Consider the following 26005-nt stretch of genomic DNA (forward strand, 5'->3'; position numbering starts at 1 on the left):
TGAGGGAAAGCTGGGGCTTTTTAATTTATTTTGTTTTATTTATATGTGATGGCATTTCATTATGTTGCCCAAGCTGGTTGCAAATACCTGGGCTCAAAGGATTCTCCACCTCAGCTTCCCAAGTAACTGGGATTATAGGTGCACACCACTGTGCCTGGCAGGACTTTTTAATTCATTTTTCAGTCATCATTGATCTTTCAAATGGTACACACATAAGCATGTTGGGTAAGCTGAGTTCTTTAGAGAAAGTTGAGATTGCTAGATGCAGTCGGGGCTCGGAATAAGAAGGGGTGATAAAAAGTCAGCAGCATTTGGTAGCAATTGAGAAGACTGTTACAGTAACACCTCCTTGGAGCGTTCTCAGATCCTTGCCCGTAGCCCAAGGCAAAAAGAAATTCAAGAGCTTGCCTAGTGGCAGGCTGAAATTACTTCCAGTTCCAAAATTCTGTAATTCATCATATCAATTGACCTAAAATCAGGATATCCCTGCTGCTGGCTATAATCATATCAACACCCTCAAAACACTCAGCTTGATAAGGTGATTTATAAAATCTTGTTCCTGTCCAAAACGGCCACAGTGATTGCCACCTAAGAGAGAAGTCTCTGGACATCGGAATGTCTCTGGTGCAGCCTGAGCTTGTCTCTTTTGGTTTTACCTACTTATCCTTAGCACTCAAGCATTGCAAAGCCACCAATAGGTTTCATCTTTGTTAGTTGGGATTTTGCTATTTACTAACCACTCCTTTTTTTCCCAATAAAACAGGCTGACTGTAAACACAATTTTTTTTCAAACAGCACAGACACTAACAACGAAGAAAATTAAAATAGCTGTCAACATTTTATGAGCATCCTTCTTTTCACTTCCCTGATTCTATCACCTAACATTGGAACTTAATCCTGGTGCTGTCAGTGCTGAGCACCACCTTTTTTTTTTTTGAGGCAGAGTCTTGCTCTGTCACCAGGCTGGAGTACAATGGCCTGATCTCAGCTTACTGCAACCTCTGACTCCTGGGCTCCAGTGATTCTCCCGCCTCAGCCCCCCGAGTAGCTAGAATTACAGGTGCCCACCACCTGGCTGATTTTTGTATGTTTAGTGGAGACAGGGTTTTACCATGTTGACCAGGCTGGTCTCGAACTCCTGACCTCAGGTGATACACTCGCCTCGGCCTCCCAAAGTGCTAGGATAACAGGTGTGAGCCACCGCACCCAGCTGCACCACCTTTCTTTACACTGGATGGAGCCCTTTACGCTGCCTCCTTTCATTCTCACGACATCCCACAATGTGGTGACTACTGGTTCCATTTTACAGATTGGAAACTGAGTCCCAGAGAGGTTGTAACCTGCCCAAAAGCACACAGCCAGTAAAGTGACAGAAATGGGTTTCAAATTCAGCCTCCATTTCCAAAGGTCAAGTCTAAAAATAAAAATAGCTACTAACTTTTTTACCTTTACTATGTGCCAGGCGCTATGCTAAGTGCCTCATGTACATTATCTCAGATCTTTACAACAAATTGATAAAGCAGGCTTTATTCTATGATTGAGAAACCGAAGGCAAAGAAGGGTTAAGTGACTTGCCTGGCATTAAACAGTTAGAAAAATGCGACCAAGAAGCAAATTCAGAATTTCTAACTCCTAAGTCTGTGCTCTTAACCTGGGAGCTACATGATTCCCTCCACTCCATAGGCTGAGACAGTTTTATGCATAAATGGAGTCATATGCTACACTCTATTCTGTAATTTGTTTGCTTTTCTCATCGGTAAAGGTGGCAAGTTTTTTGTTTTGTTTTTGGCTTTTTTTTTTTTTGAGACAGAGTCTCACTCTGTCACCCAGATGGGGCTCTCACTCTGTTGCCCAGATCTCAGCTCACTGCAGTCTCCGCGATTCTCCTGCCTCAACCTCCCGAGTAGCTGGGATTACAGGTTTGCGCCACCACACCTGGCTAATTTTGGCATTTTTAGTAGAGACAAGGTTTCATTCACCACATTGGCCAGGCTGGTCTTGAACTCCTGACCCCAAGTGATCCGCCCGCCTCGGCCTCCTCAAATGCTGGGATTCCAGGTGTGAGCCACCACACCCAGCCTGGTGGATTTTCCATTCTTATCTGTAAACTTGAAATAATGTGACCCAATCCTGTGCCCTTAAGCCAACGATTGGCGCTTCCTCTATCTGGTGGTCCCTCTATGTGATCACAGCTCCGCACCCTGGCCCCTGAGCTCAGCCATCTTGCCCTCTGTGACTCCTTGACTCCTTACCTTTCACTCACCTTCAGTTTGCCGTCTCACACCAACCCCTGCAATTTCATACAGGCCACTGACCCAGAACTCAGGTTTCAGACAAACCCTCATTACTCCGATTTGGTCACTTCTGACCCAGACTCTGGAAAGATAATCACCCCTTACAGCCAGCTACCCAGTACTGCAGCCGTCAACACAGCCCTTGCCTTGCAAGCAGTTGTCCTCCCCACCACTTCCCTAGATTTGCTCTGGCTTCATAAACAACTCAATGACAGAAAGTCCATCAGATAAGCTCTAAAATTCCTATAGTTAAAAAATAATATCTAATGTTGTCACTTCACTTAAGTAGGGAGATAAAAGTTTATTGATAAACACGCACAGACGACCCCACTCTGAGGCTGAATTATGTCCATTACTCTGCTTAAGGTAACCTAGCTGTGTGACTTTGGGCAAGTTACTTCACCTCTCTGGTTATCAGCTTCTTTATCTGCCAAATAATGGGTAGAACTAGGGAATCCCAGGTCCCTGAAAACTCTGAAATCCTATTATTCTATGATTGAAAGAAATGACAAGCCTGGTAGCTATTACTCCTATCAATGTTTTTGTACAATCATTAACCAAACTAATGAGGCTGTTTTTGCAATCCAACTGCAAAGTTCACTTTCAGAGAGAAGGGGTGGATTTGGGAAAACTGGACATTGCTGGGAACCAAACACTGAGTTGATCATAGTGTGTTGCCAACAGTGAAAGAAAATCTAGGGGATCCTCACAGAAATGGGGCGCACTTTGGAATGAAGGAGCACTTTCGGTGAGTCAAAAACTGTTAGCTGACTGCAGTCAAGATGAAATCCACTTTGGAAATGTTTGGTTTTTTTTTTTTTAAGTTTGGCTCAATCGCTTGTTTTTCACTGTTCCTTATGTAATCTTGCGAGATGTGGCCTCAGAAAGTCATAAATCATTCATGGTGCTTTGGGGAAAAAAGAAAACCACTGTGCAAAGCAGACACAACTTAAAATGAAATGAGAGAAGTTTGTGCGTGAAACCTTAAAGAAAAGCGTAACTCGCATGGTTCGTAGCCAACACTGATCACTAATTCTCGCAATCTCTATATGTCTCAGTCATTTGTTTCTGGTTTCTTGTGCTTCATTTTAAATGGAGACTGAGTTAAAGATACAGCCTGTCACAACTGCATTGCATTTTTCCAAGAGTCTTAAAAAAGATGCTATAGTAGCGGCATTTTTGGAAACAATTCAAACTGGCAGATTTTTATTTCCTGCTTGAAGAAACCCAGAAGCCCCCCTTTTTGTTCAGAAAAAAATCCCTTTTTCGATATGCTTGTCACTGCTGTTAATAATACCTATGCATCAATTAAACTCTCTTTGTAAAATATGCTCTTCCTCAAAACCTACATACAAAAACACAAGTAGCCCCTGGCAGCCGTAACCCATAAAGCTAACTCTACAACATTAGCACCTTAATAAAAGTGGTTTAGCTGAATTATTTCTGATGTGGCAGCTTGCTACAATGTTTCTAATAAACAGGTAAATTATGTCTTTTAAATTCTCTTTCATAATTACTAACTCATTTGAGCTTCACATAAGTAGCAAGGAGAGTTGTGTGTTCATTCATTAATTTACTCCTTGAACAAACTATTGACTGCCAAGCACTGTATAAGAGTTCTAAAGATACAGACAAGATAATAATGCCCAGCCTGGGCAACACAGAGAAACCTCATCTCTACAAAATTTTTTTTGTTTTTAATTGGCCAGGTATAGTGGTTTGTGCCTGTAGTCTCAGCAACTCAGGAGGCTGTGGCAAGAGAATAGCTTGAGACCTGGAGGTCGAGCCTGCAGTAAGCCATGATCATGCCACTGCACTTCAGCCTGGGCAACATAGTAAGACTCTACCTAAAAAAAAAAAAAAAAGATGGTCCAGGCAAGGTGACTCACACCTGTAATCCCAGCACTTTAGGAAGCCAAGGCAGGTGGATCACCCAAGGTCAGGAGTTCAAGACCAACCTGGCCAAAATAGTGAAACTCCATTGCTCCTAAAAGTACAAAAATTAGCTGGGTGTGGTAGCACATGCCTGTAATCCCAGCTACTCTGGAAGCCGAGGTAAGAGAATCTCTTGAATCCGGGAGGCAGAGTTTGGGGTGAGCCGAGATCGTGGCACTGCACTCCTGCCTAGGCGACAGAGTGAGACTCTGTCTCAAAAAAAGAAAAAAAAGATAATAATCGTATTTGCCTTTATGCCACTCACAGTGTAGTGGGGGACAGACACATAAAAACCATTACAGAGACACAAACCAGAATGAGAATGTCTCCCAAAAGTTAAGTGTTTCGTCCCATGTCAAACAACTAGAAAGTTCTGGATTAAGAATTTTCTGCAAAGTCTAAGGTCTCCAAAGTGTAAGTTCAGAACATTCTTAACAACATTCTACAGCATTTTATGAATGGACAAATTTTGATGAAAGAAAATGAGGACAAGAAAGCTCCTAAACTGAGGTTCCAGTATTAGAGGAATAAGTCGGGTTAGTTATCTCAGGAAGCAGTGAGCGGCCAGCAGAACTGAGAGACATTTCTCAGCAGAACAAAGAGAAGTATTCCCATAGATCTACTTCATAATTTCTCCCCAGCAACCTAGCACAGCATCTGGCATTGGATTGGTGCTCAAGAAACATCTACTTACTCTCTGTTCAATTGAATATAAATTAATCATATAACCTCTTGTGGGTATATTACCAAATGTCAAACAGTTGCCCACTGCCCCTCCCCCAAAATCCTTGAAATCTCGATGTTGCCTTGAACCCCAAATTCTACAGCATGGGAAAGCCTTAAGCCGTCCTCAAGACCTTTGCATGTTTCTGGTGTTAAAAATCTTATTGTTGGCTCACTAATTCCATTCTACCCTGTGTACCAATGTATAGTGTACCAAGGCATAGCGCTTTCTCTATTTTACATGAGAATTCTATTTGTATCTGCCCTTTGCCAAGCTTTCAAGAATTCACTGAAGATCACACAGTTCTGGGGAGTGATTCTATCATGTACAGTGCAGCACAGCTGATTCACCATCTTGCTGGTTCCACCACCCTCTCCCTTGCCCTCTCTCATATCTCCCTCTCCCTTTCTTCCTCTTCACTCGGGGACAGCTCTACGTGCTGTAAGTGCTTTCCAGTAAGTAGACTTGTCAAGGGGTTTTTCTCCACAAAGGTGGATCTCTCCTCGGAAAGAATTCTCAAACCAACTGCTAAGACAATGAAAGTTTTCCGTATCTTATTCAACCCGTGACTGAAATCAAAGATGTAGACCACTGTTCTTTATCTTCAGTGTTTCCTTTGACCACATGATATCAGAGTCCCTATCATAATAGAGCTCTCTTACCTCAATGGAAGAACTGCTTTCACCTTGGTCCAATTGCCAACTTATCTACCTGGTTTTGATTCTCTGGAACCAAAGGCTTTCTTCACTGAAAGTGTGGTCTAATGTGTTCTGGATCTGTAGCTATAAACAACAGGAAAAAAAAAACGTTAAACACCCATTGCAAACAAAGCAAAATGCTAGGGAATGAGAGAGAATTATGGCCTCTGTTCTGAAAGAACTCATGAGCCCAGCGGTGGCACCAACTTACCACACAATTTTAGAAAAATGACTAATCCCCAAGCCTCAGTTCCATCATATGTAAAATGGTGATATTATAAACACCTACCACATAGGGTCATTGCAAAGAATAAATAAGGTAAAAGCAAAACAAAAAGGCAAAACATGTAAAGTACTTGGCTTGGTACATGATTAATAATGACAAATTATGTACAAATGAATCAGTGCTAATTGCTCAATGAAAAGGGAAAAGATGCATAATATAAGGCAGACTGACAGGTTTTACAGGAGAGTTACAATGTCCATGGGGAAATATGGGAGGGAAGGATTCATTCTAATTTAGAGGATTGAGAAAGGATCCTCAGAGTAGATATGAGTTGAACTAAGTGTGAAGAATAAACAGGATTGGGACAAATAATCTGGAGAAGTTTCCATGAGGTGTTGAGAATCAGTGTTGAAAACTTGTGTATTTTTGGTAGTGTTTCAGTCTTGAAGGATGATGATCTTGGCTCCTACCAGTTATGGTGAAAAACTATGTTGCTATATTCAGAAATGATTTGGTTGATAGAAGTCTTTAAAGCTTTGTGGCTAAAACTCTACCTGACTCCTATGCAGTCTATGGGTGGCATAGTTTTTATGAGACTGCAGGTTACATTACCTGAAAGATCATTTAGACCAATACTCATTAGATGTCTCAATGTTGTTGGAGGTACAACATCCTTATTCAAAAGCCGACTCATCATCAGCTCATACACCTCCAATGACAGAAAGTTCATTGCTAACACTATTTTGATCGCAGTTAATACACTGAAAAGAACCAGAGGATAGGAAACCCACCAGGTTCATGGGACATCATGGTAAGAAGGACATAGTTTCCAGAAAGTATAAGTTCTAAAAGGATACTTAGTTTGACTCTAAGCAAGCCATTCAATCTCTCTGGACCTCAAAGCATCTCTCATGTTCCTTATAGCTCTAATATCCTAAAGCCTCAAATAAAAAAAGGTAGCAGAAATTGAACAACATATTATAGAGAAAAATCAACTGAAACCAAGAATGCATACATATTTTGTAATTTTCAGTTACAAAGTAAAGGGATTATTATTACCACTATGAAAGCATTTCATTTGAATTCAACAAGCATCATGTCAGTCCCCAGGGTTACAGAGCTGAACAATCATACTGTACTCCACCCTGGACAACCCATGCCTAGAAAGCCTTGTGTCCAGGTGTGGATGCCTCCATTTAACAGGTGTACCAGTACACTATGGTTTGGCCAGAAGCTGGAGATAGAGCTGAAACATAGGCTGTCATTTAAGTAAAAACTCTTATCAGAGCTATATGAGAGGAACTGAAATTCTTTTAAACTACTGAGAGCAGAACAAGCGTCCATAGGTAAAATGACCACAGAAGTGAATTTAAGTTTTATGTAATGAAAATCATCCTAGTTATTAAAGTTGCCCAACTGGAAAAGCTAATGAATCCTATTGCCAGAAGTATTTCAGAAGGATCTGGAGAACTAACTCTTAGAGTAGTTATAGAAGACATCTTTGCACTGGCTTGGCAATTAGTCCAGAAGATACACAGTAATATGGATCATGATTCATTCATTTCTTCAACATATATTTAGTGAACACTTCCTGACTTTGGGGCCTGTATGCTTGGGTTTAAATCTCCACTGTGCCAATTCCCAGCCTGAACAAGTTAGTGTCTCTGTATCTTAGTCTCCTCATCTACAAAGTGGGAATAATAATCATTCCTGCTTCAGAGAGTTATTGTGAGGATAAAAGTAGATGATTTATGTAAAGCAGTTTCTAACAGTGCCTGGCACATATTGCATAATCAAATAATATTAGACATTAGTACCAGTGATACGTGATATGTTATTGCTATAATATATTGCAGTCAATGGCAGGCACTGAGCTAGACACTAGATTACCATGGTTAAGAAAACAGACATCAATCCTAACTTCCCTGAGTTTAAAGTCAGCCAAGTGGTTGGAGGGTGAAAAAGATAGCGAACAAAAAGTCACAAAAACAAATATAGTTTCAAAATGTGACAATGCTATGAAGGGAAAAAAAGAGAATGCCATGATAGCATATGACAGAGAGGAAGAAGACTCATCTAGACTGGGAGGTGAAGGGAAGAGTTCTTTGAGGAACTGACACTTGTGCTGAGTTGCAGTGTAGATGCACCCCTGCACCAGTGATTTAGAGGAGTGCCCTCATGCTTGACTTATTTTAAGTCCACAGAGAAAGTAAGCCATCTGTCTGCAAAAGTGTGGCATCACTTGGCAATCTGATTCCCAATTTGTGCATCAAGTCTAACATTGGCAGTGTAAATGTAGACAAGCTCTCTTTGCTTTGGCTATTAGATTCCATTTGATTTTCTCTGAAATCGGCAAACTCATCAATAAATCCATCCAGCCATTCAACCATTCATTTATTGATCCACTGGCCAATGGGAGATTCAAGGATCTGTAGCACCCAATGTCAAAAAATTCTGCAAGGGAAGCTGATGTGTGTATAAGTGAAGATACATGGGAGTGATGGAGGGAAATGGTATGGAATTTTTAAAAGTTAGAAATTCAGCACTAATAAGGGTATGAGAAATTGTTGGGAAAGGTGGCATGTTGAAGTATACTGGGGATTCTAAGCAAAGTGAACTCAAAGGAATCAAATCTTACTCAGCATTTGTGTTCTAAAATCAATGCATAAAGCCCAAAAAAAAGTCATAAATAGAGGATAGTCAAAAGTTCTCTTGAAAATCCCTTATGAGAGACTGTGTTGGAAGATGACACTATCTCTCAAGAAATTCGATACGGCCACTGGGTCCTGTAGTCCTGAAATCAATTGTCATTGCTTCAGCTGAATTTGTGAGCTTGCTTTAAGGGGCCAGGTTGTATGAAAACTTTGAAATCTTCCACATTGGACTCACATATGGTGTGATGAGATGCTCATCCTGTGGAAAGACCATGGGAGTGGTGAGGAGGAGTAGCTCTGGCGAGGAGGAGTAGCCATGGCCATGTTTCCTGCATCCTGCAGGGCAGCACTCACCACTCAGCATGGAAAAGCAGGCAGAGCTGTCCCTAGCAGCTTAGCCATCAATTTGCTCTGCTCTCAGCTTCTTTCAGTCTACCTCTTCTTTTTATTCCTGGTCAACTAAATAGTTACCTGTATATGCATTAAATATAAACATAATAATGTGTCCAGTGTAACATGGTTAAAGACCCAAGGTCAGCAAAGAACTGGACTATTCAGGAAACAGCTCAGTGGCCCAATATAACTGGAAGTTGGGTTCTATATTAGTCTCCTAAGGCTCCCCTAACAAAGCACCACAAACTCAATGACTTAATGCAATGGAAGTTTATTATCTCACGGTTCTTTCTGGAGAGAAGTCCAAAAATCAAGGTGTCACCTTTCTTCTCTCACACTTCCTCTGGAGGCTCTAGAAAAGATTCATCCTTTGCCTCTTCCAGCCTCTAGTGATTCTAATTCACTGTGCCCTTGTATCTCAACTTTCCCTCTCTTTTGTTTTATAAATACAACAGTCATTGAGCGTAGGACCCACTCTAAATCTAGGATCATCTCATCTCAAGTTTCTTAACATCATTTCCAATAAGGTCACATTCACAGATACCGGGGTGGTGGGGTGGGGTGAGGACTTAGACACATCTTTTGGAGACCTGCTATTCAACCCAATACAGAGTCTAAGAAAAAAAGTTATAAAAGTATATTGAAGCCCCTTTTTGAAAGGCTTTGAATGCCAATTTTTAATGACTTTGAGGTTCTAGTTCTCTGCAGGCTTGTGATGGTAGCAACTTTTACTTCCATGCTATTTAAACATCTCTCCACAGGGTCTCCTATTCCGCCTTACTGTTCCTCTCTGACATCCTGGAGCCCTTCCCCACCACGTTATGTACTCATTAGGGATCCTGCAGTACAATAAGCTTTAATAAACTTGATAAACTTCAACAATGCTTTTTCATATCCTAATCAAAATTCCCAACCTGTATCGTATCCTCTACATGAGTGATGATTAATCAACTAAAATAATCTTATAAGATTAAGATATTCTCATCTCTCAGCAGAAACCCTACAAGCCAGAAAAGAGTGGGGACCAATATTTAACATCCTTAAAGAAAAGAACTTTCAACCCAGAATTTCCTATCCAGCCAAACTAAGCTTTATGTGCGAAGGAAAAATTAAATCTTTTGCGAACAAACAAGTACTTAGAGAGTTCACCACCACCAGGCCTGCTTTACAAGAGCTTCTGAAAGAAGCACTATACATATAAAGGAACAACCAATATCAGCCTTTCCAAAAATATATCAAAAAGCAAAGAACTTTAACACAATAAAAAATTCACATCAACTAATGGGCAAAACAGCCAGCTAGCATCAAATGCTGGTATTAAACTTACATATATTTTAATTGGATAAAAAGCCAAAACCCATCGGTATGCTGCATCCGGGCCCATCTTACATGAAACAATATACAAAGACTCAGAGAGAAGGAGGAAGATTTACCAATTGAACAGAGAGTAAAAATAAACTAATAAACAAAAAGCGGCAGATGCAATTCTCACCTCTGATAAAGTAAACTTTAAAGCAACAAAGATCAAAAGAGGCGAGGAATGACATTACATAATGGCAAAAGGATCAATGCAACAAGAAGAGCTAACGATTCTATAGATCAACGAGATAGAAAATTAACAAGGATATTCAGAACTTGAACTCAGACCCGGAACAAGTAAACTTAATAAATATTTATAGTACTCTCCACTTCAAATACACAATACATACATTACCACCTCACACCTATTCCAAAGGTGACTATATAATTGGAAGTAAATCACTCCTCAGTAATCGCATAGCATTTCATAGGTTTAAATTAAATATTGGTTGGCTGTTTGTTTGTTATCTTCTTCCCTTACTCTTTCCTGATTACATCATTAAGTATAATTATCAGTATAAAAGAGGTTTTCAATACCCATTACTAAATTGCATTCTAGCCTGGGCAAAAAAGCAATACTCCCATTCTCTCTCCTTCTTTCTTTTCCTTCTCCCTCCTCCCCATTCTCTCTCTCTCTTTCTCTTCCTTTTTTCTCCTTCCTATTCTCTCTCTCTCTTTCTCTAAAAAAAAAAAAAAAAAAAAAGATATTCTCATGATTAATCAAATAAAATAATCTTATTTTAAAATAATAAAATAAGGCACTGGCTCACCAACATTGCTAGAAACTGCACATGTGGCCTTTGGAGTGTGTCCACGTTAATGAGTGCTCTTGCTTGCAGAGATGCAGCTGCTGCTGGGGACACCACCTGAAGCAGGGAGAGAGAAATGCCCTGACTACCTGCTTCTTCTTGTCCCCAAAATATCACTGGCCAAACTCAACTAGAAGCCAGCTAACACAGAAAGCCAGGAGCTGCAGTTTGCAAAGACAAGCTCCCTGTGATACAGAACAGAGGCAGAAAGGGAAAGACACGATGGGAAGACAAGTGGGCCCCAGACCAGCACACTATTATTATCCCCATTTTACAGAAAGGGACATGGAGCTCAGAGAAGGTGATTTAATCGCCTAGAGTCATGCAGCAAGTGAGTATGAGTGTGGACTTTGAATCCAGGTCTGTCTGAACCATAAACCTGAGGTCTTGACAGGTCTTGCCTGGCTCTCACTACCATCATAGAAATTTCATTCACTTTGTCTGACTGCTTGGTCAGGAGATAGATTAAGGTTCTGACAGGCAGCTTCATGGCTGTGAAATCTGCAAGAAAACCTTCCCTGGATTCAAGATCTGAGCTTTTTTTTTTTAACTTTAAGTTCTTGGATACATGTGCAGAACGTGCAGGCTTGTTACATAGGTATACCTGTGCCATGATGGTTTGCTGCATCCATCAACCCATCATCTAGGTTTTAAGCCCAGAATCCATTAGGTATTTGTCCTAATGCTCTCCCTCCCCTTTCCCTCCACCCCCCAACAGGCCCCTGTGTGTGATGTTCCCCTCCCTGTGTCCACGTGTTCTCATTGTTCAACTCCCACCTATGAATGAGAAGATGCAGTGTTTGGTTTTCTGTTCCTGTGTTAGTTTGTGGAGAATGATGGTTTCCAGCTTCATCCATGTCCCTACAAAGGATATGAATTCACTCTTTTTTATATGGCTGCACAGTATTCCATGGTGTACATGTGCCACATTTTCTTTATCTAGTCTATCACTGATGGGCATTTGGGTTGGTTCCAAGTCTTTGGTATTGTAAATAGTGCTGCAATAAACATAAGTGTTCATGTGTCTTTATAGTAGAATGATTTATAATCCCTTGGGTACATACCCAAGATCAGGACTTTCTGAAGGACACAGAGTTGCTATGCTCAGGCCTCCTTCAGGAAAGAACCCACTGAGCCTGCTGCTGCAAGTGGCATCAGCAGACACTCTAGCTGTCGGCTCGAGCTTGGCAGCCTCAGCTTCAGAGAGCCACCTTGCCCAGGAGAGTACCCTTCCCTGACAGCACACATCCAATCACTGATAAAGGCTCAGTCTTTTGGGCTCACTGAGGACAACTCTAATGAACATCACAGTTGGACTTCTCCCTCTGTCCAATCCTGTTTCTTCTCCCTTCCCCAAGTGCCAACCCCAAACAACAAACCCTGACCCTGACAGCCTATTACAGGCCTTGTTGTTGTTACTGTGCTCGCCTTAGAGCTCCTCAGTCTACACATATAGTGGATGATGGTGGCAACAGGAGTGAAAGCCATGGCAATGACCATCGTGTACGTGGTTTTACCTCCTTTCTTCTCTAGACAGTCTGCAGGCCTGGGATTTTTCTGGTTGATTTAGACAGACAGCAAGCGGAGACACCATGAAATGGTGAGGCATTTCATCATTTTTTTGATGATCATCCATTGCTTCATTCCCCCAGAATGAATCGCCAAACTTGTATTTGATTGGAAGGTCAGTGGAAACACGACCAACAGCTTTTCAGCCCCACCTCTTGTTTATTACACAGAAGGCAGAAAATGTCTTCTCAACTAGTTACTGTCTTGATAGTGTCTCCCGCTAGAACTGAAACACAACCTAACGTTCTGTAGCCCTTCTGGGCTACTGGGGTCTTCTCTCTAGAGGTAGCCTAGATTTGTTTCTGCCTTTCTGTAGAAGGTTCCCTCTGAAGACCCCAGGATGCTTGGAGAAGTGCTCAGACCCACTGATTTCTAATGCCAGCCCCAACAGCCACGTAAAGACCTGAAGCATGGTGGGGCTTCCAGAAGCCACCAAGTCCGCCTCTCTGCCCCCAGAAAGAAATCCCCACCACCAACAGCATACACACATTTTCTTTCTTCAAAACGAAATAAATGCCTTATTTTCTTGGCTATCCCAGCTCACCAGTATCCAATCAGATGACACAAGCTACTGAAGCTCTGTGGAACTGTGGGTGGCCTCCTTCGCAGTTTTCTTCCCTGCCAACTAATTCCTGACCTTAACTTTCTTAGGTGTCAGTGCAGCACCTATTATTCATGACTTCATTGACATTTCTTCCAAATCCCTGAAGCTAGTGGTGACTCATCCTCTCTTGTCATCGAGGGGCATCATTGGGCTGTACACAGTACACGGTGTGAAGTTCATGTTAGCTGTTCTCTGATGCCTTGCAACAAAGGTGCTCTCAAAACTTTTAATTTGATGACCTGGAGGCAAACATGAAGATTCCCAATTTAACAGCCTGAAGAATTAAATTAATCAACCTGTGTGGGTCGTGCAGGGACAAGGACTCTGGACTGGCCCCCTTGAGGGTCAAAGTCCTCAGGTCCACAGAAAGTTAGTTTAACAAAAGTCTAAAATGTCCACAGCAGTCCAGGCCTTCCCTAGAGGGACCTGTTTGAATTTACTCATGCACCCAAATGCAGTTTGCACGAAAGGGGTATGTCCTTGAATTTTCCATGGAATATTTTCTTTCACTGAAAAGAACTGAACGTTTACTGGGCTAAATGGGAACTGAGAATTCATGCTCCTGCACAAAACTTGTGTCTTCACAGCACTAATTAAGTCAAACAGGATGACAATTTTCTGGGAAGTTACATCAAAACGCCTAGCTTTGTGGTCTCTCAGTAGTACAGATCCCCTCCATCCCCATTCTTAGAGCCTGACCCACACTGACATTTAGATAAGAGAAAGGGGCTTTGGTAACATAATTCGTGGTGGAGAAAACAATAGTGGCCTTTTCAGTAGAGAACAAGACTTATGCTTGTTCAGTAGAGAACAAGACCACACACAAAACTTATGCTAAGAGAAGGTTTACCCTGCAGGATAAAGGCTTGCTGGTTTGCAGATGTCCTACCTTAATGTCAGGAGACAGTTATATCATTTTTTCCCTTTTCAACCCTCCTCTGTTCCCCACTCCCATATAACTCAAGCCCACAACCACAGCCCCTACCCAACAGCAAAATCTGAAATAAGTCACTGACAGCCTTAAGGGTCAAGCTCAAGGAAAAATGAAACTCTGGGGTTAAACCCAGGTCACAAATATATGACCCTGAGACCACATATAGTGCACAGATATGTCAGTTTGGTTCATATACAGTGTCTTACTTTAAAATTTGAACATGCATTTCTAAATTGAGAGAGACCTAAAATTCCAGTTTTCCGATTTCTCCTGAAAAACAAAAATATCCGGCCACACCTGGGTAGCATTACTGCACAGCCAGAACTAACTGGAGCTCAATAACCAGCACCAGCCCCTTCGCAAGGGTCACACACTCTCTAATTCACTTCCCTTATGCCACACAAGTTCCAGTTTGCATAGTTCTGCTCTGACCCCTTCAGGCATCCAGGTTTGAGTCCCCTGAATTAAAGCAGGGAAGGGAGAAGAAAATGGGAGGGTTGACTGAGAAGAGTTTTCTCTGATGGTTTTTTCAGATGCTTTGGTATAGATGGAACAGAATACCTAAATAAAAGTTGTTTAAACAATAAGGAGTCAGGCACGGTGACTCACACCTGTAATCTCAGCACTTTGGGAGGCTGAGGCTGGCAGATCACTTGCGGTCAGGAGTTCAAGACCAGCCTGGCCAACATGGTGAAACCCTGTTCTACAAAAAATACAAAAATTAGCCAGACGTGATGGCATGCACCTGTAATCTCAGCTACTCAGAAGGCTGAGGCAGGAGAATTGCTTGAACCCAGGAGACAGATGTTACAGTGAGCTGAGATCACACCACTGCACCCCAGCGTGGGGGACAGAGCAAGACTTGGTCTCAAAACAAAATAAAACAAAACAATAGGACTTTTATTACTTAATTCAACAAAAGTCTACAAGTTGCCAGTTCCAGGGTTAGATTGTGGCTCAACAATGTCAAAACTCTGAATCAGCTTCTCTGCCACGTTTTTGGCTCTCTCCTCATGGTGTCAGGATGGCTGCCAAGCACCACATACTCATACAATGACGTGCAAAAGAAGAAAGAGAGAGAATGAAATTTCTCTTCCTATGTCTCTTTCTTATCAAGGAGCAAAATCTTTTCAGAAGATTCCCAAAGACTTTAACTCAGATCCCATTGGCCAGAACTGAACCACATGACCATCCCTAAACCAATCATTGGTGAATGGGAATAAAATTGTCATGTCTCTGAGTGAGACCAAGCATGGCTCATTCCCTAGATCAAGCAGAGGGGTCCATCTTAGCACACTGCTGTGGATACAGTTCTGTGAAAAAGATGGGGAGAATGGTAGGTGTGGGTGACACATACCGTTTGTGAAAGGTGTGGCCATGGGGGGGGCATCCTGAGATTCTGTTAGAATGGCTCTGTGTTGGAATGCTGGGAAACTGAACATGTGGCTGACTGGAATCTGCCTCTGTGGGGTCTGTTGGGGCTATAAGTAAAAAGTAAAGGACCATTTGTCCCTTCTTCTGGACTCTATATATGACCAGCTGACAGTAAGGTCATTTTGTTGTGAACTCTACCACTCCTCCCTTTTACCGTTAGGGGCCTGGCACTTGTGTTTCAGTTACTTGTCTGGCCAACAGAGAGCAGGTTCCCATCCCTACCAAGGGCCCAGAGGTTGTTCTCTGGATTTTCTTCCCCTAAGAGGTGCATAAAAGGGGGTTGCCTTTGAGAGCAGTCTTGTGACTCAGGCCTGCAGTCAGAAGGGCAGCCCCTCTGGTTGAAGCTCTTTACTAAAAGGACTGATGATGTGTTTTCTGGAATGGGAGCCTCGGGTCATAAATCAAGGCTTGTTGCCTGGCCCCATGTCACCTCCTCAGAGCAGCAGGCTCTGAAAAACACTTAACAAATAAAGTTTCAGCTCCCTTTCCCCTGTGCCTCCCCTCCACTCTTTGTAAACCACTCTGCTAAGCTAGAAGAACTGAGCAAAGCTGATGGCTTCCAAAGACCCTGGAACAATAGGAGAACTCTGTCCAAGCCCCTTCCCTCCCACTGCACCAGATGGGAAGGTCAGGCCAGGAGCCAGCTCTGGGGAAGTCCTTCACGCCCTCTGGCTGCCATGCACTCAATCCATGGGTGCAACAGCACATCAGCTGGCAAATGTCAAAAACTGAGAAAATAGTAATTTCAGTACTCCATGTTGACGTCATGCTCTCCAGCCTCCTTCTAAACACATTCAAATCTCTTACCTCATCAGGTCCTCCTGATGACCCTGAGCAGCCACTAGGGCAGTGGTCACAAAAACCATCAAAGCACAGTCATCATGGCCACTATTGTATTGATTCCCTACTGTGCACCAGGCACTCTGCTCAGCACTTTGCATCCATTCTCTCTCTCAATGCTCTCAGCCCATAAGGTAGGGACTGTCCCTAACTCCACTTTATTTTTATTGTTTTTTTTTTTTTGAGATGGAGTCTTGCTCTGTCACCAGGCTGGAGCACAGTGGTGCAGTCTCGGCTTACTGCAACCTCCGCCTCCCAGGCTCAAGCGATTCTTCCGCCTCAGCCTCCTGAGTAGCTGGGACTACAGGTGCGTGCCAAACACCCAGCTAATTTTTCTATTTTTATTAGAGACGGGGTTTCACCATGTTGGCCAGGATGGTCTCGATCTCTTGACCTCGTGATCCACCCGCCTTGGCCTCCCAAACTGTTGGGATTACAGGCGTGAGCCACCGCGCTCGGCCTCCTAACTCCACTTTATAAGCAAGGAATCTAAAGCTCAGAAAGAAGGGGCAGTGTGCCCAGGGCTGCCCAGTTCACAAGCAACAGAGGCAGGCTTTAAGCTCAGATCTCTTCAGCTGAAAAGTCTGGACTTTTAATAACTACTACTTTATTCTCCCAGTCTAGGAAGTGATGTGTTGATGCAGCTGGAATGAATGCTCTTGAAATCCACTTCCTGATTCTTCCTTCTCTCCTGAGCCTTACCTCCTGTTTTCTGACCTCTTCTGGGAACAACCTGAGCCTCAGGTGCTGGATTGGGTGCTCTGTAACCTAGAAGAGCAGGTTCAAGTCTCTTCAGCTTGGTCTTGTCAGGACTCCAGGGCTGAACGAGCCCCAAGAATCCGAAGACCAAATGCCGAGGCAATCTCAGGCAGCTCTGACAGTCCGGGATGTCAGGCCCAGCAGGACTAGAGTTGCCCTCTGGAATCAGTTGGGTCCAGAGATGAGCAGCAGCTGTTACCTAAGCTATGTCAGGACCAGGAGCCAAGGTAAGGGTCCAGGACCAAGAGGAAGAGCATGTGAGGGCTGAGCACAGGGTTTGCACTGGGCAGCTGGGGTCCAGTCCAAGGAGCCTCCTGCCCCAGCTGGAAACAAAGTTCCAGTCACACATCTGAGCCGATTGAGAAGAGAACTCCCACTCAGAATAGGGCTCCAGGCCAAGGAGGGAGGCTGGGAAATAAGGAGCCAAAAAACCAAACCATCTCAGGCAGTTCTGGATTCCCTGTTTTCCCTGTGCAATCTGTCCAATTAATTCAGCTAAAATGTTATTGGCTGATAATAATACCTCATTTCCCCAAGGTAGCACATATAAGAAAGTGAAGCAACCTATTGCACCATCTTTAATCCCTACCATGACTCCCAAAATACAGCAAGTATTAGGGAGTCTCCATTTTACAAGTGAGCAAACCGAGGATTGTAGAGATTAGGTGACCTGTGCAAGGTCTTCTACAAGAAGTGACAGGTAGAGGCCTAGTCACCTTAGCTCCCTAAAAAATGTTCTTTCTTCTCTATCATGTATCTTACTCAAGAACCAGAACTGTGGGGTCTTCACACACTGAGGTATTGCATAGATCATGCATGTATCCATTTATCAACTAACATCTGTGTGCTTGGTGCCAGGAGTGCCAGAATGGATGAGACAGACAGCCTGTACCCAAGAAACTTACTGCACATGCCGCCTAGACTTTTCTGGTGTCCCTCAAAACCCAGCAAAGGGCCAGCTGCCTCCTCCTGTCCCCACCCCAGCCCTATGTGAGGCAGTTCAGGTCTGCTGTTGCATATTACTCATGGCACTTTCTCTGCTCGCTACAGAAACCACACTGTTGACAGAAGCAGGGCTGTGGGGCCAACGGATTAGACTGTATCATTTTGAATCTAAGCTGCATCCTCCACAATCAATGGTCTCTGCTGTCCCAGAGATTTGTGTTTGTTTGGGGTTAGGAGGATTTGCTCGGATTAGCATAGAGATTGTCTGTGCACCAGGGAAAGGGGCCCAGCGACTGCCGATGGACCAGCTGGAATGCAGTCAGCTCGGCTCCTCCCATGAACCACAGCTCTGGAGTGACACAGCGCTTCTGCTGGCTCCAGCAGCAACAGGCGCCTGCCTCTAAGCACGGCGGTGGGAATGACATCTTTTGGTTATCTGATCACTCTCCATCACTGAAACTCTTTAGGAATAATTCCAGCCCCCTCTCCAGCAGCCAGGGCTATAAATAAAGATTCCCTGGGGATTCTGAATCCTGCCCTTCCTTCATCCTGGCTGTCTCTGTGACTCATTCCACAAGCCAATTCTTCTTCCATCTTCTTGATTATGGGGAGGGAGGAGTGAACGTCTGTGCATATCTGCCTGCATGCTGTGTGCATTGTCTTGGTTGCAGTCCATATGCATGCATGTGTGTGTCTGTGTGTACGTGTGTGCTTACCTGTGACTCGGTGTTTAAGCTTAGAGGGTAGAGAGGTGGCTGGGCACGGTGGCTCACACATATTATCCCAGCACTTTGGGAGGCCGAGGCGGGTAGATCACTTGAGCTCAGGAGGTCGAGACCAGCCTGGCCAACATGTTGAGAACATGTCTCTACTAAAAATACAAAAATTAGCTGGGCATGGTGGCGAGTGCCTGTAATCCCAGCTACTCATGAGGCTGAAGCAGGAGAATCACTTGAACCCAGGAAGCAGAGGTTGCAGTGAACTGAGATCGCACCACTGCTGCACTCCAGCCTGGGCAACAGAGCAAGACCCTGTCTCAAAATAAATTAATTAATTTAATTAAATTTTAATTTTAAAAATTAAAAAAATAAAAGGTAGAGAAGAGATGCATTCCTTATACAAGTTTCAGTTTGGCAATGTTAGCTAAGGCTCCATAGTAAACCATATCTACATTTATTAAGGCCCTTTTTGGGCACTGTCCTATGCTAAGCAAGGTGAATAAGACACAAGCTCTATTGTCTTCATGGACTACAACTGCTTAAAGCAAATAAAATCCCTGAAGCGGTGGTAGCAGTTGAGAGCAGCATTTCATAAAAAGAAAACCCTCACCTATAACAGAGAAGAGTAAAGAAAACACTCACTCACTGAGTTCCTTCTTCCCTATGTTAGACACTTACTAAGCGCCACATAATTCATTCCTTACAACAGCGCAAGAGAGTTTCCCATCCCAGTTTTCAAACGCAAGAAAACAGGCCTAGAGAAGTTAAATAACTGGCCTAAAATCACACGGACCATGTGGGCCCAAGGTGAAATGTGAATTCAGGGGTTTGGGCCAGAATCTTAAAGGTCATCTCATCTAAACCTCCATCTAATGCTTGCATCTAACCCTACAAAACTCGTGAAAACTGGTCATTCAGCACCTTGGTAGGAGAAACTCAACTCTCAAGACAAGAGCTTCCATCTTCAGGCAGTGCCAGCCTCTAGGAAGCTCTCCTCTGTGTTGAAGCCAAATCTACCCTGTTTTTATTTCTACCCACCCAAGTTTTCTTATGCCCTCTGGAGCCAATAAAGCAGTTCTATTTCCTCCTCCTTATCACTGCCTTTCAAATAAGTCACCTTCCATTTCCTTACCTGGCCAGGCCATTCCACACTTGAAATTACTTTAAATCCCTAAATATTTGTTCATCACTGTATCCTTCATGCTGGTACCCACAGTGCTGCCACATCCAGGTTAGGTAAATATCAGTTGAGTGAATGAAGAGATACATGAGCTGTTTCAGGGTAGATGGTGCCATAAGTTGCTTTATTAAGTCTTTTGTCTTAACTAAAGATTGCCTGGTTGCCAGGAACAGTCTATTCTGGCTACTTCAATAAAAATTCAGATATGATGGAGGGATACAGGGGACTCTAAAGACAGCTAAATGTAGAACGACTACAGGGACTTGTGGAATGAGAACAATATCAGAAAGCTTTTCTTTCTCTCTCTCTCTCTCTCTGTCTCTGCCCCTTTCTCCTCTCCCTCCACCCACCCCCGTGTTCTATCTACCTTCATTTTGTGTATCTACTACATTCTCTTCTTAGCATGCAAATTTACTCTACTGCACATGGCTCAACATAGCAGCTATCCCAAAGACATACCCCCACACAGCTTCATGTCGGTCAGCATCTAAATGACAGAGACTCTGCGTCTTAATACAGAGGAATCGACTGGTCAAGTGATCACTCCTAGATCTATCAGCAATGGTTGTCAGGCAGTGGAGAGGAACCTCCTAGTACAAAACGTGGCTGCATTAAGCATCTCTTTAGCGAGGTTTCGAAGGCTGTCTTAGAAAGGAGGGAAGAATCTTTGGGAAGGAGTATTAGTGAATAGAATAGAAATGCTGACATCTCTTGTACACCTTTAAATATCAATATTATAAATTGATCTAAGAGGTCAGGATGCTCTCAGAGAAGTATGTTATCCTTAGGATGTCCAGACATGGGCTCTAGAAACTGGAGGCTTTCAGAACTTTGTGCACCTCTGAAATTCTGATTGAGGGCCATGAAGCCCTGGAAAGCCTGACTAGTGACATGGGTGGCCCGAAAGGGCTGAGGCTTCTCTCTTGCAGGAGAACATTGCTCTGGACATATCTGTGGCTTCTTAGCATCTTGTCAATGATCCTGGCCATCTCTGGAAACACAGAAGATCCAATCCACAAGTGCATAACACAAAAACATCTCATTTTTTTCCTCCCTGTGTGCATAGAGAAAGTTTGTATGCGTTCAGAGCTGAAGATTATGCAGTAGGGAGGGGATGAAGAGGAGGGGACTATGGAAATGTGACTGTTTCATTAAAAAAAATGAATAGACTTGTAGGCTAGAAAACCCCTTACAGATCATCTAGCCCTGTAGTCATCAAAGGATGTGCCTCAGACCTCTAGGGTTTCCCAGAAGAACCTCAAGGACCAAAAGAGGAGGTAGCAGGAAAGTATTCAGGAATCCTTCCTGGGTAGACAGGATTCCACCCACCAGCATCCTCTGGCAGCAGTGCAATGCTGCCGTTCTTAGTTTTATATGTTGGGTTGCTATGTATTGTTTCAATGGTTTATAGGTGAGGAAACTGATTGCAGAGAGGTAGAGCAATTTGCCCAGGGTCAGGCAGTGCTGGTTCCCAGCTGTTCTGACTCCCAGAGCTCTCTTTCTGCTGGCACAGGTCATATTGAAACAAAAAAGAGAACAATTATTTCTGACAAGGAAAACTGTCATGAGAGCTAACCATCTGTGTCTCCCACCTGCACAAAGCATCAGGCATTCACTGTTGACATGTTTCCATCACCCAATAGCCTGATCATACAGCTGTACTTGGTGGTATCCAAGCTGTAGAACAGGGATGAACTTGTGGCTTCAGGGCTCAAGCTCTCTAAACTGCCAAACTTGCTCCTTGGGTGTCCGTTCATTTTGCAATTAGCTAATTGGCAAAGGGACCCTGTAACTGTTAGGGCAATTTAAATGCAATCAACAGAACTCAACTCTAATGAAAGAGAGAGAGAGGGAGAGAGAGAGAATGTTGAGAAGCTCTCCAACTGACATCAAGTTGTCGTGGCTGGAATAAATGACAGCCAACCAATCTTCCCAAAATTCGGGGTCCTAGGAGAGGGAGACAGACTGGATAAGCTCTGTTCACATGACCACCTCTTCACTGGCCACTGACATTCTTGTGTGCCAGTGGCTGGTTCTAGGCTTTCCAGGCCACCATATTTACTGTTACCCTTGAGCCAAGTCTTGACTTGTCACTTAAGCAAGCTCTCTATCTCACAAGTGGCCCTTGCTTCTTCTCTTTTTTCCTCCTTCCAACTTGGTTCTTGTCATGCCTCCACTCCTATAATCAAAAGACCCACCTCTTATCAAACTCCCAAGAAGAGTTTCCCTGTGTTCTCAGTGTCTTGCAGCCTGGTGTGATGATTCTTTTATTTGACTCACACATGTAATTTTTTACCATGTCCTCTCTTCTAGGAACTTCAGAGAGGTTTCTTTGGGATTGAAACAGAGGGCAAGATGCAATAAGTGTTACATCCAAAATTATCCCTTCTCTAACAGACCATCCGAGAATTAGACTCAAACTTAGAGTCAGTTCAGTATAAGACTTAAAGGGCAACTCTTGTCCTCCACCTTGGTTGAAGAAATTTAGCCTGGAGCCACAGTCAGTGCCAACATATACTCTCACTGGTTCTCCTAGAAGGCCTACAGGGACTCCATATAAACAGGACCTCTGTGTCAGAGTCCCTGCAGGAGGACACAAATTAGGCCCTCCCCATGGACTTGGCTGCAAAAACACTTAAACACATAATGTCCAAAGCTACTTCAAGCTCTAAGAGTCTATGACTCCCTGATGATGCAAATGGAATTTATTTCTTAGAAGAGGGTGACAAACATCTTACTCAATGAACCATAATTCACTTCACCAGATTCCAGAGACTTCCTGGCTGGTTCTTGAGAGAACTCCCATGGTGCTGAATTTCTGCCACTTGCCTGGGAGTTTATGACATCAGACAGCAGGGTCTAACCTGACCTGTGGAGGAAATTGTTATCTGCACTATGAGGCAATAGGTTCATATATACCCTCAATACCAAACACATCACTTTCTAGTTGACTCAGGCCAATTGGCCAGTGGATGAGTGATTGATGATGGTTGAATGAGTTGATTACTTGCAACAGAGAGAAGTGTTCTGTGTCATCTTCTCCACAAGAAGCCTTTGTTATGGCCCAAAGCCAAAAATAAATAAAAAGAAAAAACTAATTTAATTATGGATGTAGAATTAAGCTATGCTTCAGGATTGGGATGCAAAAAATAATTGATTGTCCCATGTAAATGAGGAATATTTTTCCAATCCCTAAATGGCATGCTACTATGTTTGGGTTGAAAACTCATATGCTGGAAATTTGAAAACTTAATTCCTCATGCAACAGTGTTGAGAGGTGGGACTTTTAAGAGGTGATTAGGTCAAGTGGGCTCTGCCCTCATGAAAGGATTAATGCCATTATCCAGGAAGTGGGTTTGTTACTACGGAAGTGGGTTCCTGATAATAGGATAAGTTTGTCCCTTTCCCCTCTCTTGTGTATGTTTTCTTGCCCTTTCAACTTCAACCGTGGGTTAATACAACAAGAAAGGCCTCACCAGAATCAGGCCCCTTGACCTTGGACTTCCCAGCCTCCAAAACTGTAAAAAATAAATCTCTGTTCTTTATAAATTACCCAGTCTGTTATATTCTGTTACAGCAGCGCAAAGCAGACTAAGACATGGTTGTTTCTCCAAAAATGGGAGTGGCTTTTCACCAATCTAGCCACACTGGTTCTTCTTTTAAAAAAAAAATGTGTTGTCAGGTGCTGTGGCTCACACCTGTAATCCCAGCTCTTTGGGAGGCAGAAGCAGAAGGATAGCTTGAGCCCAGGAGTTCGAGACCTGCCTGGGCCATATAGCAAGACCCTGTTCTCCACAAAAAGGAAAAAAACAAAAAGACAAAAAAAAAATGTATTAACTATGTAATCTGTGACCATAAAACACATACAAGTTAGCCAAATGAACTAAAATGTTCAAATCTACCACCGTGCAATCCAAAACACTATTTGAGATGGGCTTGCCATCTTGAATAGAAAAAGGACTCCCATACATATGACTGAAAATGCAGATGCTTTGGCACATAATCAACTGTATCCTCTGCTCAGTTACACAACTCACTGTTGTTAGTGACAGGCTGGAATCTTGAAATTAATTTCCTCTGGCTGGTTCTTAGTAGCTCAGCATACCTGGGAGTGTTTGGCTATTCCACCTGAAGTGTTTGTAAGAGGGGAAAGAAAGTTGGAAGCAGAAATGGTACATCTCAGCTGCCCTCTCATCAGAAGATGCAGGACCAACTTAGCCCAGCCCACAATGAGAATGCTGAGTAAGATCAGAGTCACAGACTGTCAGAACAGGAAAGAGACTGGGAGAGCAAGCAGTCCAAACAAGAAAGTGATGAGAATAAGCAACAGTAACAATAAAAATAATAATAGTGAAATTTATTTATTTTTCTGGAGATTTTTGCCAGATACCTAGCCAGCATCCACATCAGCCTTCTTCTTTCCTAATAGAACCTCAATTAACTTCCCTCCATCTAGCCTCAGGTGAAACTGACTGTAGCCCTCAACTCCAGGGTGAGTTCCATTGGTCAAATTCTTCCAACCAGTGATTGGTCACAACAGGCATGTGACCCAGTTCTGGCCAATGAGACAGAAGCAGATATTTGCTAATGGGATTCTACAAAAGAGTTTCATTTCAAATAGAGAATCTCAGGAGAGACATCCTTTTTCTTCCTCTGGACACTAACACTAACACATCTGGATGTGATGCCTGGAAGTGATGTAACCATTCTGCTATCAGCCTAAGGTTGGAGCCAATGCTCAGAATCACAAAACAGAAATACAGGAAAACCCAGGTCTTTGATGACAACACTGAGGCACTTATTTAACCAACCTTGAAGACATCCTTTTCCAGAACTTCAATTTAAATAAAGCTATTGCACATTCTTTTTTAAGCCACTTTAAGCTGGAGGTTTGATGAGCTGCAACCAAAAACCTCCCAAGTTAGACAGTGTTTACCATGAGCCAGCCTCTGTGCTTGGAACTCTACAAACATTATTGCACTTAACCCTTTTGACAACCCTCTGAGATCAATATTATTATTATCCTCATCATACAGTTGAAAAAGACAAAGGCTTAGATTAAATGACTTTCTCAGAATCAATTCATAGATATAGAGACTAGATTCAAAATTTAACCAGTCTGACTCCAGAGTCTGTGCTTTTAATCTCCATGCTATGCAATCCAGAAAAGGGAAGAACTTGCTCTAAAAAACAGAGTAAGTTAGTATCATTCAGGGATTAAAACTGAGGTCCAGTGATCTTTCAATGCTTAGGTAATGACAATGATTTTGGAGAGAAGGAGCTAGTGTAGTCATTGGCATCACCTTAAACCAAGGCATCCTTTCTCATGGGACCCAGAGACTGCCTTAAATGTCTGGCTCTTTTTTTCTAGTCGTTGGCCACATTCTCTGGATCTCTATGCTCATCCCCCTTCCACCTTCTTCTGCATTTCTGCCTTTTCAGCTCAATAATTGACTTTTTGTAGCCATTAAAGAGAGACATGTGAATCTCCTGGAAAATCCCCCATGACAGGAGTGAGATCCTTGCCAATGAGGAGCTTTTACCAGCAAGGAAATTAAGCTGTCTGCTGGGAGCATGGAGGATGAGTTGGCAGGTCTCCCATGCTAATTGGTTTCATCTTGATTCAGTGAGTCTCCCAAGCCAGGTGACAACTCAACAGTGCCCAGCAGTTCCAGGCAAAGGAAGAAAGCAAACACTTGAAGCTGCCTTATGCTAAGGATAAGTCACAGGGGGCCCTGCCACAGGGACCTCATAGGTCTTGGATTGTCCATGAGCAAGGAGACATACTGATGATGGCAATGTCATCATGGTGATAAACAGGAATGGAAAGCCCACTCTTACATTGCAGGGTGTTGTGATTATGAGTGTGGTCTTATAATTAAGCAGATACAGACCTACAGATCTGACTCTCAGTTCAGGTACTTGCCAG

The 26005-nt window shown here is 43.0% G+C and overlaps 1 protein-coding gene across 1 annotated transcript in view; it reads left to right on the forward strand.

The window, feature by feature from the left end:
• The first annotated feature begins 2922 nt into the window (after nt 1-2922).
• ADRA1B (adrenoceptor alpha 1B) overlaps nt 2923-26005 on the forward strand; it is a 109629-nt gene continuing 86546 nt past the window's right edge. The window contains exon 1 of the mRNA XM_064376499.1: nt 2923-3042. The gene's annotated coding sequence lies outside the window, so the exon portion shown is untranslated. The remainder of the gene's footprint in view (nt 3043-26005) is intronic.

This window comes from Aotus nancymaae, unplaced genomic scaffold (assembly GCF_030222135.1).
Source record: "Aotus nancymaae isolate 86718 unplaced genomic scaffold, 86718_ANA_hifiasm-v0.15.2.pri h1tg000015l_0, whole genome shotgun sequence".
In the NCBI taxonomy this organism is placed as follows: domain Eukaryota; kingdom Metazoa; phylum Chordata; class Mammalia; order Primates; family Aotidae; genus Aotus; species Aotus nancymaae.